This window comes from Oryctolagus cuniculus, chromosome 2 (genome assembly GCF_051225735.1).
Source record: "Oryctolagus cuniculus isolate XC-2025 breed Fujian yellow rabbit chromosome 2, ASM5122573v1, whole genome shotgun sequence".
In the NCBI taxonomy this organism is placed as follows: Eukaryota; Metazoa; Chordata; class Mammalia; order Lagomorpha; family Leporidae; genus Oryctolagus; species Oryctolagus cuniculus.
Window position 1 is genome coordinate 51,395,853 of NC_142868.1, and position 15,378 is coordinate 51,411,230.

At 42.5% G+C, this 15,378-nt stretch overlaps 1 protein-coding gene across 4 annotated transcripts in view; it reads left to right on the forward strand.

Annotated features, from left to right (window-relative positions):
• The window catches only part of PALLD (palladin, cytoskeletal associated protein), a 458,616-nt gene that overhangs the window by 136,464 nt on the left and 306,774 nt on the right, over positions 1-15,378 (forward strand). The gene's annotated exons all lie outside the window — the stretch shown is intronic.

Genomic DNA, 15,378 nt, shown 5'->3' on the forward strand with positions numbered 1-15,378 from the left:
AGGCCATAAACAAAGTGGAAGTTCTCTCCTCCCTTCAGAGAAAAGTACATCCATCTTTGATGGCCACTTCTTTTTGCAGGGGTCTCACTCACAGAGATCCTTCCTGTAGAACATTTTTTGCCAAAGTGTCTTGGCTTTCCATGCCAGAAATGCTCTCATGGGCTTTTCAGCCCAACCTGGAAGCCTTAAGGGATGATTCTGAGGTCAGAGTGTTACTTAAAGTGATTGCCATTCTATGAATCTGCTGTGTGGACTGCTTGCCATGCTAGAACATTCTCTCCTTTTTAATTATATCTAATATTATACCAGGCACTTGATCCTATTTATATGATCACTTTAACACTTAATCCTTTCTATTTGTTCACTTTAACACTTAATATGACCACTTTAACAATTAAGATGGCATTTTTACCACCAAGCTTAATGGGATTTTGTTTTTTAAAGCCAGTAGATTTTTTTTTCTTTTTATTATTTGACAGGTAGAGTTAGACAGTGAGAGAAAGAGACAGAGAGAAAGGTCTTCCTTCCATTGGCTCACTCCCCAAGTGGCAACTATGGCTGGTGCTGCACTGATCTGAAGCCAGGAGCCAGGCGCTTCTTCCTGGTCTCCCATGTGGGTGCAGGTGCCCAAGCACTTGGGCCATCCTCCACTTCCCTCCTGGGCCACAGCAGAGAGCTGGACTGGAAGAGGAGCAACCAGGACTAGAACCCGGTGCCCATATGGGATGCCAGTGCTGCAGGAGGAGGATTAACCAAGTGAGCCACAGCCCCAGCCCTAGTCTGTGTCTTTTAACTGGAAAGTTGAGGCCATTTACATTCAAGGTGACTATTGATAAGTAACGACTTTGCCCTGCCATTTTTCCAAAAACATTCTTATTTTTTACTTTGAATTTTCTATAATCTTTTACTGAAAGATTTCTTCCTTTACCTTCTTTTGTAGTTATGAACATGTTTCTGAATGCAGCACATCCTTAAGCATATTTTGTAGGGCTTGATGGGTGGTGAAAAATTCTTTCAATTTGTTAGTTGTGGAAAGTCTTTATTTGACCTTCATTTGTAAATCAGAGTTTTGCAAGGCGTAATACTTTGAGTTGAGAGTTTTTTTTCTCTTAAGATTTGGGCTAAATCTCACCATTCTTTCCTATCTCGTATGTTTCTGATGTGAAGTCTGCTGTGAGTCTAATTGGAGATCCTCTGAAAGTAATTTGGTGTTTCTCTCATGCACATTTTAGAATTTTTTCTTTAATTTACTGTGGTGAGTTGATTACAATGTGTCATGGTGAAGATCTTTTCTATTAGGAATTCTATGTGCTTCCTGTACTTGGATGTCCCTTTCTTTTTCCAAACCAGGGATGTTTTCTGTATTATTTCACTTAAAAGACCTACTAAGTCTCTCTTTCCACACATTCAGGAACTCCTGGAACCTATATGTTGAGTTGTTTAATAGTATCCTGTAGATTCCCAACAGTGTTTTTTAGTCTTCTAATTTCCTCCTCTTATTTTTGGTTTGACTATATAATTTCCTGTGCTTTGTCTTCTAAGTCCAATATCCTTTCTTCTGCTTCAGCAATTCTGTTGTTAAGGCTTTCCACTGCATTTCTTATTTGTTCAATTGAATTCTGCATTTCATTTTGATTTCTCTTGAAGATCTCAATTTCATGGGAGAAATTTTTTTCATGTCCTGTATGGATTTCAGTAGTTCGTGCATTTGCTTCTATGTAATCTTATGATCAATATTTTGAATTCCATTTCTTGCATTTCTTCCCTCTCATCATTTTCACAATCTAGTATTGAAGTGTTGTATTCTCTTGGGGGCATCTTGTGAATTGGTGTGTTGGTTGTTCAGCATTCATGGAGATATTCATTTTTTTTTCCTGTGGCAGCTATTATCTTTGTATTAAGACTCTGTAGATAAGTGGAGTGTCTGCTTTCAGTGACTATCTAGAGGTTTGTCAAGGGTGTAACCAGAGAGCTCTGCTTAGATCTCCATGGTGAAGGGAATGTCTAAAGTGACACACCCAGGTTTGGCAAGGTAAATCTTTTTTTTTTTTTTTTAATCAGAGGGGGAGTTTATTCTGCTCAGCTGAGCTCCTCTGCTCAAAGGAGACCAGTGCCTGAGCTCTAGCCCCAGTGGGAGCAATATACATTTGCTTTGCCTCAAGGACATCACAAAGGATTTGTACAGTTCTTAGTGTAAGTTCAGATTCTCCAGCAATGTCCTTCACCAGGTAACTAGGAAGCTCTGACCGTGTGGAGTCCCCCACAGTGACTGCCCAAAGTCCTAGCCACATGGAGAATCCTCCCAAACAGCCTTAGTTTTTATCACAGTCCTGGCACAGAAGCCTCCTACAGTCTTGAGCTCCCAGCCCTCTGTTGATTCTCAGCACTTGACTGGTTGCTGGGTGTGGATACAAGCTGGTGTAGCTATTACATATTTCCAAAATGGTGTCCACTCTTCTTCTCTAGTTTGGCAGGTACACTATCCCCCATAGGGTTTCAAGCCCAGTTCCCTCTAGGCTCTTCCTGTAGCTTTATCACCAGTGGCTTGGGCTGCTGTGGTCTGATCTCACCTCATTTTCCAATGCTGGTACATAGGCTCTCAGCCACTGGAGTCCTGAATTGTTGGTGTCCATGCCCTCCATGTAGGTCCACCATGTCCCTCTAATTTGTGTAGAGTTTCCTCTGCTGTTTTCTCCCTAACTCTTCCCTGAGACTGCACTCTCTCCACTTTTTTAAAACTATCTTCTCCTGGATTAAAACAGTAAGCTCCCTCCCTACTCTGCTATCTTGGAACTCCTCAGTGGTCTTTTGTATCTTTCTTTGATTTCAGTTTTGTTCTCTGATTTTTTTCTGCTAATTTTGGATTTGGGTTGTTCTTGTTTTCCTAGGTCCTTAAGATTAATTTCTATGTCACTTATTTGATTCTGTCCAGTTTCTTGAAATGTTATATTGTCATTTGCATTCATTTCTAGGAATTTTTTTATTTCTTCCATGACCCACCATTCATTCAGGAGCATGTTGTTCAGTTTCCATGTGTTTGCATATTTTCTAGAGTTTCTTAAGTTAGTTTCTACCTTCATTCCATTGTGTTCATTTCCATTTTCCATTGTGTTCATCTCATTGTGTTTTTGTTTGTTGAGACTTGGTTTATGGCCTAAAATATTTCTTATCCTAGATAAAATTCTGTGCACTGATAAAAATAATGTATATTCTACAACTGTGGGATGAAACATTCTGTAGATATTAGTTAGGTCCATTTAGTCCACAGTGTAAATTAGCTCTGTTTCTTGGTTGATTGTTTTGTATAGTTGATGTGTCCATTGATGAAAGTGGGGTGTTGAAGTCCCACATGATTTTTGCATTGGAGTTTATGTCTCCCTTTAGCTTCATTAAAATTTTTTAAGTAACCAGGCACCTTTGCATTGGATGTTAATGTCTATTTTGTCTAACATTAAGATGGCCACCCTGATCATTTTTGCTTTCCATTAGCATGGAATATCTTTTTCCATTCCTTGACTTTCAATCTGTGTGTATCTTTGTTGGTGAGGTATGTTTCTTGTAGGTAGCAAATAGATGGGTCTTGTTTTTTGATCCATTCAGCTAGTCTGTATCTTTTAGTTGGAAATCTTAAGCCATAAATATGCAAGATTATCATTAGTGAGTAATGACTTGGTCCTGCCATTTTCCTGTGAATATTCCTATTGTTTGTTTTGGATTTCCTTAGTACTTTTACTAGGAGGTTTTCTGCCTTCACATTCTCTCATGATGACTAATCTTTCTCTGTTTCTATGTTTGTCCTTAAGTAGCATTTGTAAAGCTTGACTAGTGGTGACTAGTTCTTCCAATTTCTGTGTTTTGGAAGGTCTTTATTTCACCTTCATTTGTAAATGAGAACTTTGCTGGGTATAGTATTATGGATTGCAGGGTTTTTTTTGTTTGTTTGTTTTAAGACTTGGACTATTTCTCTCCATTCTCTCCTATCCTGTAGGTTTTCTTATAAGAAATCTGTCAATCTAATTGGAGATCCTCTGAAAGTAATCTGGCATTTGTCTTATGCACATGTTAGAATCTGTTCTTTATAGTCAAACTTTCAGCAGTAAAATATAATGTATCATGGTGAAGATCTTACAATGTTTACTAGTAGTTCTATGTGCTTTCTATACTCGGATGTACCTATCTTTCTCCAAATTAAGGAAGTTTCCTGCTTTTATTTCACTGAATTTGCCTTCTAATCCATTCTCTCTTCCTATACCTTCAGGAACTCCTAAGACACCTATGTTTGATTATTTTGATATTATCCCATAAAACTCAAACACTGTTTTCAGATTTTCTAATTATTTTTAATTCTCCTCCTCCGCCACCACCTCTGGTTCCGCTGCTGCTGCTGCCGCCGCCGCCGCTTCCTCCTCCTCCTCCTCCTCCTCCTCCTCCTCCTCCTCCTCTGAGACTTTTCCAAAGATTTGTCTTCTGGCTCAGATAGTCTTTCTTCTGCTCACCAAGTCTATTTTTTATTTGGCACACTGAATTCTTCATTTCTGATATTTGAGTTTTATTTCTCTTCATTATCTCTATCTCCCTGCAGAATTTTTCATTCATGTCATTTATGGATTTCTTTAACACATGCATTTACTTCTCTGTGTTTTTGAGTAATTTATGATTATTCCTTTGAATTCATTTTCAGACATTTCATCAGTCCATCCTCAGATTCCAGCCAATACTGAAGTGTTGTTGTTTCCTTTTGAATAGTCGTACTGTTTTCCTTGTTGATGTTTCTTGTATTTCTACATTTATTTTTAGGCTTTTGTGGAAGCACTTGCTGGTTTTCTCCTCCAATGGCTTTTACCTTTGAAATACCCACCCTGTGGCTCGGTGGAGTGTATGTCCTCCAGCAGATACACAGAGGCTGGGTTGGGCCAGGGATCTCCTGCCAGTGCTTAGGGTGGAGTGAGCATCCGGGGTGACACCCAAGTTGGGTGTGGTAGATTTCCTCTATTGTCAACAGGGAGTAGGATATGGTCATGTCAGATGGCATAATCGCAGTGTCAGCACCACTCTGCTGAGGTGAACCAGCCCCCTAGGGTGAGCACACAGTGTCTAGCCACCTCACCTACGTGGGTGTGTGAACCACACAGAGGATCTGCATGCTCCTCATTGTGCGAGTGGAACCCCGAGCCTCTGAAGCCAGACACAGCGCTTTCCCAAAGACCCATCAATCCTTTCACACTCCTATGGCACAGTCCCAGAACTCCCACTCTCACAGGAGGTAGGTCTCCCACTATCCCAGGGAGCAGGGGATCCATTCTCCGCCCCACAAGCCTCCCCAACCCATAGAGCGAGCCCTGGTGTTCCCAGAACCAGCTGCCTCACTGACATGGGTTGGTCAATGCTTTGCCTCAGCAAGTCAAGTTGGGGTGCTGTGACAGAGAGGGGCAGGGAGTGCTTCATGGGCCTAAGGGGGTGCCCTGCCCCTGCCAACCTTCCAGGCCATACTCAAAGTCAGTGTGAAATATCCCTTTGATAAAATGCCTTAGTCGTGCATCTGCCAAAACAACCTCTACTTACCTGATTAAGATGGTGTTTCTTCCTTGCTGGTCGCTGGGTCTATTTGATTTTATTTGAAAGGCGGAGTTAGAGAGAAGGAGGGACACACACACACACACACACACACACAGAGCTTCCATCCTCTGGTTCATTCCCCAAATGGCTGCAGTGGCCAGGGCTGGGTCAGGTCGAAGCAAGAGCCTTGGAACTGCATATGGGTCTCCCACATGGGTGGCAGAGGTCCAAGACTTTTGGCCATCCTCTGCTGCTTTCCTAGGTGTATTAGCAGAGAGCTGGATCAGAAGCAGAGCAGCTGGGACTGAATTCAGCACTTATATGGGATGCCGCGCTGCAGGTGGAGGCTTAACCTACAATGCCACAGTGCTGGCCCCTCCTCCTTCTTTTGAAATGGCATAATATTCTAGACTAGTGATTCTTCCAGTAGGTATTAGGGTTCATTTGCATCAAATAGTTGGGTATGTTTCTTTAAAATATAGATCTTCGGACCTGACACACTGAATCCATACTTAATTTCTCTTGAGCTTTCCAAATGCCTATGGGTTGGTTGGTTTGTTTTTCTCTTTCCCAGACATTGATAAACCTCTGAAAGTTTAGCCTGGGCTTTCTACCAGGCAACCTAGTAGAGGGCAGGTTCAAAAGAGTCAATGAAGAATGACATGCATGTGCTAGTGTGATGTGACTTCTCTCACCATGAGCAAAATTTCTCAAGATATGCAGTTTATTCACTGTTGTCGTTATCTTCCAAATCCTTACCTGAATCTCATGTCTGGGGAGAGAATAAAGATCCCTGGCCTGGAGGTGAAATCTAGCCAGGGCTGACATGGCACAAAGCAGAATGAGAGAGTAGGGGGTTCCTACTCCCCTTTTCGGCTCCTTTCCCTCCCACCTCCACCACAGTCCTGATAGTACTATATAGTTTTCTTTTTTATTTTCTTTTAACATTTATTTTTGCTTACTCCACGCTTTGCTGTTTATGGAAACATGTCTTTATCTGGAATTTGAGGCCAAATGTAACAATTATGCAAAGACCATATTTCCATATTTCCTTCTTTTGGTGTGTATGTCCCTTTCCCAGATGCGCAAGGATCCCATGACAAACAGAGAAAGGAATTTTTACTCTACGGCTTCTCTGCCATCTGCCCAACCTCTCTCTTGGCAAATGTGACCCAAGGGGTCCCATCACTTCACCAGGTGGCGGACGAGCTGCCTGGGCTGTGAATTCCAATGACCTTTGACCCACCTTTGCTCCTCGGAAGCTTGCTTCTGAATTTATGTGGGGATAGGATGCCGTGTAAATCTGTCGTGAAAGCCTTGTGCAGGCAACAGAGGGTGATTCCTCAGGTCTGTGAACGCATGCTCCATCTGCCTGACTTACATGGGCACCCTAGGGTTTTTATTTGCGCCAAAAGAAGAGGCCAAGCCTTCATTGTAAACAGATGGTGCTGCTAACAAAGAAAAAATTCTTCCAGTCTCTCTCCCACAGCACAGACCTGAAGAAGCTTCTGCTTAAAAATAAATGAACAAAACTCTCAGATGCTCACTCTGCCCTGCCCAGTAGGCTCCAGCTCAACACACACACACACACACACACACACACACAAACACCCCACCCTCACTCACTCACATGCAGCCAAAACCTAGTCTCCAGTCCGTCCATCCTTTTCCCGTTCTTTCCCTCATGCCAAATTCTACATTCCTTCAATGTCGATACTATAAATATAAGACGAACAAACCCAATCCCAAGCCAGAAGGGGGCTTTTCTGTGCATGACCACCACATAAGCATTTGTCCATCATTTCAGGGTTTTATGAAGCCTCTAAGAATGTTCAGAATTCCAGTCTTGCTCAAGCGATGTCTTGCGAGTCAGCATGATTCAGATGTTGAGTTTCAAGCCAACCTGGGAATTTCGAGTTAGAAGAAAATATTATCCTGAAACGTCTCAATGTGGAAGAATTTCATGTTCCTCCCCGCTTTTTTTCTTTCAGCCTAGAAAGGAAAAATATGGAAATTCTTGGGTTTCCTTTAACATGAGACAATTTGAAGTCAGTTACAACCTCTGTGTCCCTAAGCCCCAAAGAGGAGGATTTTGCCGTACTTGGGTCTTAAATTTCTCCATCAGGCAGCATCGTGTTACATATATCCATTCTGTGTTTTTCAATCTCAACACCACTGATGACAATCACCTGACAGATCAGTCTTCCCTGGCCAAAGTTTGAAAACAAATCACCCAGACCCCCTGGGATAGTCTTCAAGCCCTGCAGGGGCCGGGGGCACCAGGGGTTGTCCTGTCACCCTGGCCATGCGGTGGGCCACACTCACACTGTCCCAGAGAGACGGGGATCTTTCTTATTGTTAACATTTCCCCAGAGAAGCAGTTTCCTGACTTTCCCGAAGTAAACTCGCTGGTGTTTCAGCAAGTGTTTGCAAAAGACAGTTAAGTCAAGTTTCTAGTCAGTTGAAAATGTGCCTTTTGAGCCCTAGAAAATATCTCTCTTGCCATCAGCTATAGCTTAGCTGAAAGCTAACTTGTCTGGCAACTCACGGGAGAAACGACGAGAAAACACACTTTGGAGACATCTTGCCTCGGATTCCCCCATCTGTTGAGTGGGATAACTGCTTTGACTCACAGAACTATTGGATGGCTCAACAGAGATCATGTGTCAACTTCCCCGAGTAAGGTATTAATTATATCACCGTCAAAGTAATTGTCCTAAAGCTCAATCCAGAAATAGTTGTTCACATTATTATAAGAGCAATAGAGATTACTGAAAAAATACTGTAAACAGAAGCCTAAAGTACAGACACAGTAGCAGGCTTGCACAAACTAGGAGTTGAGAATCTCACAAAGCATCAGGAAAAAAATTCTCTGTCTGAGATGGAGGGACCCGGCTGGACAGCAACAGCAGGAAGCTGTCTCCATTGTTCTGCAATAGCAGGTTCAGGACCTGGGTGAGCAAGACTGCAGGCAAAAGGGCTGTGTCTGTCATATTCCTGTACATGAGAGATCCTATAGATCTAAGCCATTCAAAACATGCGAAAGAATTCAGAAAAGACACACCAGGCGGCCGGCGCTGGGGCTCACTAGGCTAATCCTCCGCCTAGCGGCGCCGGCACACCGGGTTCTAGTCCCCATCGGGGTGCCGGATTCTGTCCCGGTTGCCCCTCTTCCAGGCCAGCTCTCTGCTGTGGCCAGGGAGTGCAGTGGAGGATGGCCCAAGTGCTTGGGCCCTGCACCCCATGGGAGACCAGGATAAGCTCCTGGCTCCTGCCATCGGATCAGCGTGGTGCACCGGCTGTGGCGGCCATTGGAGGGTGAACCAACGGCAAAGGAAGACCTTTCTCTCTGTCTCTCTCTCTCACTGTCCGCTCGGCCTGTAAAAAAAAAAAAAAAAAAAAAAAAAAAAAAAAAAAAAAAAAGACACACCAGGCAAAGGGAACTGAAAATAAAGGCAGATAATGACCTTATAGCAGTGAGGGGGGATTCAGGCCAGCAAATAAATATAATCAGAAACTGGGCACATCGAATGCTGAGGGATAAACTTTTAAAGGAAATGAATGATTATAAATGCATATTCATCACATAACATGGCAGATACCTTCCAGAGCAGATATGACAGAAGACCCAAGGAAAAGTAAACAGAAAGGAAAATTCTTTGTGTTGTATCAAGTCAAAATAGCCAAAGTTCAACAGAGATACAAATGACATCAATAAGGTGCATGTTACGGAGCTCTATGGCCTGAAAATATAGACAGTGTTGCTTTTTTCAAGTGACCAGACAACTCACATGAGAACTGGTGATAAGTTGGACCACAAAGAAAAGCTTGTGAATTCCAAAAGCTAGAAGCACTATGAGCAATATTCTTTGATCTCAGTGCAATAAAACAAGAAGCTGTAGTTAGATCTCAACTATGCATATCATTGTAAAAACCTTAAATTATTTACAAACAGTATTTACCAGCACTGTAAATAAACTTACCACGACAAAGTGAGGCTTATCACAGGAATGCAAGAATAGCTCATTACTAAGAAGTTTATTATGGTCTATCTAACTATGCCTAATAGACAATGAAATTGGAAAAGAGAAATTCTAAGTGTGGAAATTTAAAAGTAGACAATGTGTGTTGATTTTCATGTTGTTTTTTTTTTAATTTGTCTTTCATTTGAAAGACAGAGACAGAGAGTAAAATGGAGCCAGAGTGAGATCTCCACCTGTGGGTTCAGTCTCCCACTGCCTGCAGCAGCGTGAGGCTAGGAGTTGGAAACTCAGTCTAATCTCCCACATGGTGGCAAGGATCCGACTATTGAAGCCATCACTTCCATGTCCCAGGGTCTACATTGTCAGGGGTAGGAATGGGGTGCTGGAGGAAGAAATTGGTGCTCTGATACACAATCCAGGCATCTGAACTGCTAAGCCAAAACCTGCCCCTAGACTGTTATTATATATTTAGAAATATAAGAGAATTGAAACATATTTATAAGTAAGAGAATTTAGTAAAATAGATTTATACAAAGTGACTATGCTACAATTACTTGCTTATGTCCAATCAAAAGCTGTAATGAGAGAATGCTCCTGGGAAAGCAGCAGAGGATGGCCCAAGTCCTTGGGCTCCTGCACCCACACGGGAGACCCAGAAGAAGCTACTAGCTTTGGCCTGGCCCAGCCCCAGCTGTTGTGGCCGTTTGGGAAATGAACCAGCTGATGGAAGATCTGTCTGTCTATCTATCTATCTCTGTAATTCTGACTTCCAAATAGATAAATAAATCTTTTTTTTAAAAAAAGAAAAAGTGGTATATACATATGATGGAATATTATTCAGCCATGAAAAGGAAGCAAATTCTGTCACATGGTCCAACATGGATGACCCTTGGGGCCATTATACTAAATGAAATAAGCTGGTCACAAAAAAAACCCCAGAAAATGTGATTTCATTTCTATGAGTCATGTAATGCTGTCAAGTCCGTGGAAACACAGAGTAGAATGGTGGTTACCAGGAGCTAGAAAGTGGGAGCCTTGTGTGAAGGCAATTTTTCAACTGGTATAGCAGTTTAGTTTTGCAAGATGAAAAAGTTCTGGAAATCTATTGTACATGAGTATGTTTATGACTAAACTATAGTTAAAAATTGTTGAGATGGTGAAGTTTGTCATGTGTTTTCCCACAAGTAAAATTTTTTAAAGTTGTTAGTTTAGAAGAATCATTTTATTTATTAGAAAGCAGAGTGACAGATAAAGAGATCTTCCATCTGTTGGTCCACTCCCCAAATGGCTGTAATAGGTAGGGTTGGACCAGGCCAAAGCCAAGAGCCAGAATCCCCATCTAGGTGTCCCAGGTGGGTGGCAGAGGCCCAGATACTTCAACCATCTTTCTAAAATTATTTTTTTTTAAAAAGTGATAGTGAGCAATGAGATCATTAATTAGAACAAATAAAGCAGGACGCATATCTTACTACCTTGCAAACTAAGCCAAAATAAAAGAAAAGTGGGTCAAAAATTTTAATGTTGGAAAAATAAAATCTTCAGACTATATAGAATAGGAAAGGTCTTTAACTGTGACTCATCAGAAAATTGAGAAAACCAACCACAAGAATCAAACTTTTGTCTGTCAAAAGATACCATAAGCCCAAGTCAAAAGACTAATGGCAAAATGGGAAAATGTGGAACTCATAATAAAAAGGGCTAATCTCCTTACCATGTGTGGAGTTGCAAGAAATCTGTAAAGAAAAGGACCAAGATCCCAACAGAATATGGGAAAAGTATAAAAGCAGAGAGACCACAACAAAGGACGTAGACTTGGCTCTTTAACACATGAAAAAGTTGCTCAACCTCACTCAAAATCAGAGAAATGCAAGTCAAACTATCTTGAGACATCACTTCTCACCTATCAGATTGGCACATGTCCAGGAGCTGATTGCGCACTCTCTGGGCAAACCCATGGGGAACAAAGCACTACTGAACCGTGCTAGCGGGAGTGTAAATTGGTTCAGCTTTTGAAGGGCGATTTGGCTGTATCCATCAAAATTAGAAATGCAAAATCTAGTAATCCCACTGGTGGGAATTCATACCGTAGATACACTTGCACAAGTGTAACATGTCATGTGTGGATGTTTGTAACATTGTTTAATAGCAGAACTTTGGAAACAACTCAAACATCTATCGGTAGGATCCTGATTAAATAAATTGTGGTGCATTTGTCCAGGACAATGCTATGCAACGTTAAACATGAGCCTGTTTTCTATGCACTGGTAGATCTCAGTTGCATCATGTCTCTCGTCTCTTCAAGACGGCTCCAACTGCCATCCGCGGCTGTCAGAGTACAAGCTAAATGCTTACACCATACGTGATCTGCTTCTCCTGTTGCATTCTTATAAACATTCTACCTCACTTTCTCTGCCTAGCCACATTGACTTCTTTGACATTTCTCCAGTACACTGATTAGACTGCCACCTCAGGGCATTTGCACCAGCTCTCTCCTTTACCCGGCTTGCCATATTCCTTAGATAACCCCACAGCTCATTTCCTCACCACTATCCAGACTGCTCATATGTCACTTTCTCAAAGCAGCCACTCTGTTTTAAATTATAATCCTGCACCTAACATTCCCCATTCCTGTTAACATGCTCCATTTTTCCATTACTCTCTTTTTGTTTTAACACAATATACAATTAATTATTATGTATGTTGTCTGTCTTATCTGCCCCACCCCATAGAAATGTCAAAGGCAGAAAACTTCCATCAGTCTGTCTGCTGCTACGCAAGTGCACATGCACCAGGGCTCAACCTTGAGCAGACAGATGCTCAACAAATATTTTTTTCCAAATGAATGAAAAATCAAATGTGCTATGGAAAGAACATTCATGTACATTTAAGTGAAGGAACAAGATAAAGGCCAGTATCTGTTCCACACATAGGATTTCTGTGAAATTAAGAAAAATTCATATTTGTACGAAGAAATCTGCAAGTCTGTAGAGAAAACTAATGTCAGCAGTATAAAATACATATGGGGAGATGTGCAGATTGGGTCTATGGGGACCCCTGGTAGAAAGGAGACCATAGGGGCTGGTGCTGTGGTGCAGCAGGTTAAGCCACCATTGGTAGTGCCAGCATCCCATATGTGTGCCGATTCAATTCTTGGCTGCTCCACTTCTGACCCAGCTCTCTGCTAATGGCCTGGAAAGGTAATGGGAGATGGTTCAAGTGCTCGGGCCGCTGCACCCACATGGGAGACACAGATAAAACTCCTGGCTCCTAGCTTTGGTCTGGCCCACCTCTGGCTGTTGTGTCCATTTGCAGAGTAAACAAGCAGATGGAAGATCTTTCTCTGTGTCTTTCTCCTTCTCTATATATATCCCCGACTTTCAAATAAAATAAGTCTTTAAAAATAAAGGAGGCCATAGTGAATGTTGTTTAATTTAAAGTCATATGAATGTATTATTTATTCAGAGCATTAAATTGAAAAACCTGGGGCAGGTGTTTGGCATTGTGGCTAAAGCATCACTTGGAATACACACATTCCATAGGAGTGAGCCTGGGTTTGGGCCCACACTTTGCTCCCAATTCCAGCCTCCTGCTAATATGCATCCTGGGAAGCAGCAGCTGTCTCAAGTAGTTGAATCTCAGAAACCTGCCTGGGAGACCTACGCTGAGTTCTTGATTCCTGGCCTCAGCCTGGCTCAGCTCTACAGTTAGGCATTTAAGGAGTGCACCACAGATGGGAGATCTCTTTCTGCCTTTCAAATAAATATAATTAATTAGTTAAAAACACCATTTTCATGGCTCCCATAATGAGATTCTACTTCAACAGTTCTGAGTAGGGCACTGCCAGTTTGCATTTTTTTTGTTCAAGATTATTTATTTATTTCCTAGAAAGGCAGAGCAACCAAAAGAGAGATATCTATCATCCCCTAGTTCACTCCCCAAATAGCCACAACATCCTGGGCAGGGCCAAGCTGAAGCCAGGAGCCAGAAATTCTATCCAGGTCTTCATTATAGGTGGCAGGGGCCAGACACTTTTTTTTAATATATATTTGACAGGTAGAGTTAGAAAGAGAGACAGAGAGAAAGGTTTTCCTTCCATTGGTTCACTCCCCAAATGGCCGCCATTGCCAAAGGTATGCCAATCCGAAACCAGGAGCCAGGTGCTTCCTCCTGGTCTCCCATGTGGGTGCAGGGGCCCAAGTACCTGAGCCATCTTCCACTGCCTTCCCAGGCCACAGCAGAGAGCTGGACTGGAAGAGGGGCAACCGGGACTAGATCCCAGTGCCCATATGGGATGCTGGTGCTGCAGGTGGAGGATTAACCAAGTGAGCCACAGTGCCAGCCCCCCAGACACTTTTTAAAATATTTATTTGAAAGGCAGAATTAGGGAGAGGGAGAGAGAGAGAGATCTTCCATCTGCTGCTTCACTCTCCATTGCATCCATTAGCCGGGTCTGGGCCAGGTGGAAGCCAAGAGTCTGGAAATCCATCTCACATGGGTGCAAAGGCTAAAATACTTGGGCCATCTTCTGCTGCCTTCCCAGGTGGATTAGCAAGAAACCGGATAGGAGGCAGAGCAACCAGTTCTCAAACTGGCACTCCAATAGAGGGTGCTTTTATCATGCTTGCAACAAAGTTTTCAACAAAACCCCCACTTCTCCTGGGGGCTGCATTGTTCACACATTGAGGAACACTATCTCCACTCCCTTTCTTGACCCAAGAGACTCCAGTGGTGGGTCAGTTCTCATCTGGGACACAACCAAGTGGGCAGAGCTTAGCAACAAGAGGCAGTTTCCAGTAACATTTGGCACCATCAATCGTTGTAACCCAGAAGGTAGTGTACAGGATGCAGGAGAGCAAAACTTTCATTTGTCCTTTCTCCTCATCTCCACCAGCAGACAGGACCGCTAAACACAATGACGTCTTTGAATAAGACATTTCAGCACGTTCAATGTTTACACTAAGCCTCAGCCTTCTGAAACACTCACAGGGTTAGCGGTAGTTGTGGAGGGGCTGCTCAGCTTCTGCCTTCATGGTGATCACACACAGGACTCCACCCCACCTTTAATTTCTCCTTCTGCTTTTGTCTGGCTGTGTAATCAATAAACTGTCTCTCCTCATTCGCAAGAAAGATTGTTCTAACAGCCCTTTCTGGAGAACAGAAAGATGGCAAGGAATTGGAAAGTATCTTAGTGAGACCCACCCCAGGAGACCACCCTGCTTTCCTGTGATGGCTTTCAGATGAACAACAGCATTTGCCTCTGTTATTTAACAGCCCTAGTAAAACTCTACAGCTGAAGTGCAGAGGAAAAGCAACATAAAAGGGCCTAACGACGTACAAGGAGAGACGGCACCTGCCAAACCCAGAATATTTTCAGTTTGAAAAACAATCTCATTTTTATTAACTTTACATTGATTCCCAAAGGAAGGGGAGAGTTTAATAAGGGAGAAAAATGCGATGTTTTATGACCCATCACTTCCCCGGGATAACAAATACTAGTTAAAGATACACACTAGGGACCAGTGTTGTGGCACAGCCAGTTAACCAGGGCCTGCTATGCTGGATCGCATGTCCAAGCACCAATTCAAGTCCTGGCTGCTCTGTTTCCAATCCAGCTCCCTGCTAATGTGCCTGGGAGGGAGCGAAGTAGAAGTTGGCCCAAATGCCAGCAGCAAATAGAACCTCGCTCTGTCTCCCTCTTTCTCTGCAACTCTGCCTTTCAAATAAATAAATCTTAAGAGTTCAGCATGTATCTTTTTTTTGTTTGTTTTACATTTTATTTTCACTTCACAAATACCTTTTGCGCTGTTTCAGACCTCTCCGTATGATTCTCTCTCTGGAA